Source organism: Gekko japonicus, unplaced genomic scaffold (genome assembly GCF_001447785.1).
Source record: "Gekko japonicus isolate JY-2015 unplaced genomic scaffold, Gekko_japonicus_V1.1 scaffold11, whole genome shotgun sequence".
NCBI lineage: Eukaryota > Metazoa > Chordata > Lepidosauria > Squamata > Gekkonidae > Gekko > Gekko japonicus.
In genome coordinates this window covers 2,921,797-2,925,889 of record NW_015166418.1, presented here as the reverse complement: position 1 = coordinate 2,925,889, position 4,093 = coordinate 2,921,797, and the positions used below count along the sequence as shown (strand labels likewise).

At 45.8% G+C, this 4,093-nt stretch overlaps 1 non-coding gene across 1 annotated transcript; it reads right to left on the bottom strand.

Annotated features, from left to right (window-relative positions):
- Window positions 1–1,005: 1,005 nt before the first annotated feature.
- Window positions 1,006–1,078, bottom strand: TRNAV-AAC. The gene has a single exon. It is a non-coding gene; the product is annotated as a tRNA-Val (tRNA).
- Between the last annotated feature and the right edge of the window lie 3,015 nt (window positions 1,079–4,093).

Sequence of the window (4,093 nt, the reverse complement as noted above, 5' to 3'; positions counted from 1 at the left end):
GGACCCGTCAGTCCCTCCCTCCCTCTTCCATAACAGTTTCTATCCCGTCTACTTTGAGGTCTCCACCGCATCAGCCATCCCCCCACAGTCCAAGTGGTCGCGTCCAACCACAGTCCGCGGCCCGAATCAGAAATTAGTGGGTAAACACACCTGGAAGGGGCGGGGGGGGGGAGATGAATGAGGGACACGGGACCTTGAGCACCTCAAGTCGCCATTTTATGATGACGCGGCCTGCGGGGTCCTCGGAGGGTGGAGTTGGTGGTTCAAGTCTCACTTCCGTTCCCAATCGACTCTGGCAACGAAAGGGTGGTGGGAGGAGTTGGTTCGACGGGGGAGGAGGGAGAGCGGAGTGGGCGCTCCGGGAGAGACAGGGAAACTATGATTCCCATGATTCCTAGCGCCGCAGAGCGTGGTGATATGATGAGGAAATGATGCGTCTTGGATGCACGCTGCGTTTAACCAATTCATTGCCAGGCAAAAATTGAAATTTATGGGCGGCCGAAAGTAGTGTCTTGAAGGTTTTCTTTGGGTTTTATCGCAAAGAACATTGGACAAAACCGGGGTAGGAGAGGTGGGAATAAAGGGAACTTCAATAAAATGTCGCATTAAAAAAATTCCCAACGTTTGGAAACTTCATTTCATTATTACTCTTAAACTACAGCAATCCTCTGTACAATGCAAAAAAAAAAAAAAAGTGCGTCTAACAACTTGCCTTCTATAATACAATCATATTAAGGAGATGTACACCGCCATCCTAAACAGAGTTACTCCGTTCTAAGCACGTGTCTTCGATGGATTTAGGAAGTGTGTAAATCTGTTTAGGATGGTACGGTGAGTCCGTCCGTGTTCAGTAATCCTTTTCCGTGTGATTTCATCGAAAAGCACATCAGCACATTTTCTTTTCCTCAGTATTAGGAGACCTGTAATTAAATGTAGAAAAATGAGATATGTATCTAATTTTTGAAATAATTTTTTAGAAAACCCTAACACAGGTAGGATTAAAAATGTTTCCGCCCGGTTTCGAACCGGGGACCTTTCGCGTGTTAGGCGAACGTGATAACCACTACACTACGGAAACTGACATGCAACCAGCTCTCAAACTATCATACATAAAGCTTTCAATCGTGGATGTTTTACTGCTGCCCTTCTTATTCACAGACAGTCGTTCTTTTGGTCTTTATGCGGTATTAATCAATCAGTCTTTCTTTGCCCTAACAAACCAGCCTGAAATAACTGGCATTGCACTTGCAGTCATATTCGCTTGCAATACTTCGTCCACTACGAAGCGTTCAGCCTGCCTCTTTATTCTCCATGTTGATATGTAATATTTTACTATTGCTTGTTTAATGGTTGCCTTGTGGGGCACCTCGAGAGTTTTACGAGGAGAGGGGCGGGTCAAAAATATTATTAACAACTGCTGCCTAACCAGGGGTCTTGTTGTAGAAAAAGAGCTGCCGGAGCTCATTAGCATAACTCATTAGCATAACTTATTTGCATATGCCACGCCCCCTGACATCACCGGAAGTGACAGAAGGCCACACCCCCTGACATCACCGGAAGTGTGTCAGAAGGCCCGGCTACTTACCCTCCTGCTTCATCCTCATTCCCAAACGGAATGAGGATCGAAGCAGAGGGCGGGGTAAAGAAGGGGGCGGGGCTTCACCACGTGACCGCTCCGCCCCCTAGAGGTTCTCTTCCGGAGCTCCGTACCTGAGAGCTCCCCCCCGACTAGAGCCCTGTGCCTAACTAAACAAAAGAAAGCATCAGAACAAAGTTTGAGTCCAGAGGCACCTTTGAGACCAACAGACGCTCATGGGCATGCACGACTTCCTCAGATATAGTGAAACAGAGGTCGCCAACATACACGGCTGCCCATCTGAATCTAAACGAAAGCATTATTCGTTAATCTGTTATTTCCCGGCTTTACAGTCGGATAGAAGGAGACTATTGGATGTTCTTGATATCTCCCCTCATTCTTTTCTGCTCTCCTCTGGCGGCCTTGGAGATTGCAGGACTGCGTATCTACTCCTGCGGCCATTCTGAGCCCGCGAGCAGTCTGAAGAGCTCCCTGCAGCTGGGAAACTAAGCCCGGTCGGCCCAGCTGGCACATGGATGGGAAAACCCCCTAAGAAGAGGGGGGTTGCTATGTGGAGAAAGGCGATGGCAAACGACCTCTGCCCACCTCCTGCCTTGGACGCCTCATGCAGGAGGTTGCCAAAGGTCACAGTGGCACTTTCTTTTTCTTTGAATTCCACAACATGAAATATTGACCTGCACTCTTTTTTGCTATCCTCCTCACAGAACAGTAAATAGCAAAAATTACATATTCTTGCAACCAGTTCTCTAAGGAGCTCAGCAGCATGTGTGGTCCTTTCCTCCATCTTATCCTCGGAACATCCTTGTCAGGAGAGCTCAATAGGGCTGCCAACCTCCAGGTGGTGGCTGGAGAGATCCCGTAATTACAAATGATCTCTCCAGGCTATGGAGATCAGTTCCCCTGGAGAAAAATGACTGCTTTGCTATTATACCCTGCTGAGGTCCCTCCCAAACCCTGCCCTCCAAATCTCCAGGAATCTTCCATCCCAGACCTGTCAAACCTACTTGAGACGGTGACTGGCCCAAGGTTGCATAGTAAGCTTTGGGGACCAATGAGAATGTGAATATCTCCCATTATATTTTGACATTACTACTACTACTACTTTATACATGGTGAAACCAACAACTACATCATTTGCAAATGATCCTGAAAGCATATATTAGTAAACCTTGTGAGGTTAGCCCCTTGATAGTTCCAGAGATAGGACTCTTTTTTGTTGAGGGTTGGTGTGTGAAACCCCTGATCTACACTATTTAGCATAAAATATTCACTCAACATTCATAGGTAACATATAGTCTCATATCCATTTACTTTATTTTGCTTAATTTATTCCATTATACCTTTTTCCACAATAGCCAATTATATTTATGCTCACCTACCAGATAAGAGATTGGAATATAACCATATTTTTGCTGTATTAATTGCAGTATAAATTGGTGCTCGGGAGGCAACAGTGAGAGGGCTTCTGGCGTTCTGGCCCCGCTGGTGGCCCTGCTGATGGCACCTGGGTTTTGGCCACTCTGTGGCACAGAGTGTTGGACTGGATTGGCCGTTGGCTTGATCCAGCATGGCTTCTCTTATGTTCTCATGCTGTATTCACAAAGAGCGGAACTTCTCCACCAAAGCAATCTGTCTGTCTCGTTCACAGAAATATTCAGACACTGACCAAGATTATTTATTTCATTTATAGCCTACCTTTGTCACTGAGACTCAAGACAAGTTAAACAATATTAAAATAAATCCAGACAATTTCAAACATCCAATAAACAACACAACAGGACTAGGATTACAGAATTAGAAAACAATGTGTGACATAACAGAAACAATGCAGAAAGTGGATTACAAAGGAAGAAACTGAAGCAAAAGAAAAATGATCCACACAATAAACACTGCAATAGACAACAGGCGTATTAAAGTACCCTTCCATGCTTTTCCATTGTATTGCAATTCTAATTCTTTTCTTTAAAAATGCCCTCCTGAACACTTCTTTTTTGCACATTGTGTGGAATGATAGCAGTGTGGGGAGCCTTCCTGACCCTCTCACAGTGGTGGGGGCCACCACAGAGAATGCATGTGAACAGGTACCTCTCAGTCCTACGCATTTGCAGGGTGGCACCCTCAGAAGGCTTCATTTGTATGAGCAAGGCTGTCTCAGTGGAACATAGTGGGAGAGGCAAACCTGCAGGCATGTCAGTCCAGGGTCATTAAGGGTTTGTAGATGATGACCAATACCTTGAACTGAACCCAGTAACTGGTTGGCAACCAACAGAATTACTGCAGAATGGATGTGATATGCATGCTCCCCCTAGCTCCAGATAGTAACTGAACTGCGGTGCTCTGTACCAACTGAGCTGAACTTTCTTGGAAGTGGTGGAGTATACACTGTCCCCTGCCTCAGCCTTCTGAGAGAGCACCATAGATTTAGAGACAGAGAAGTCAGAACACAGATAACATCCTTTCCTCCCTGCTATCTGATACTATCCTTGGAAGCAGAAT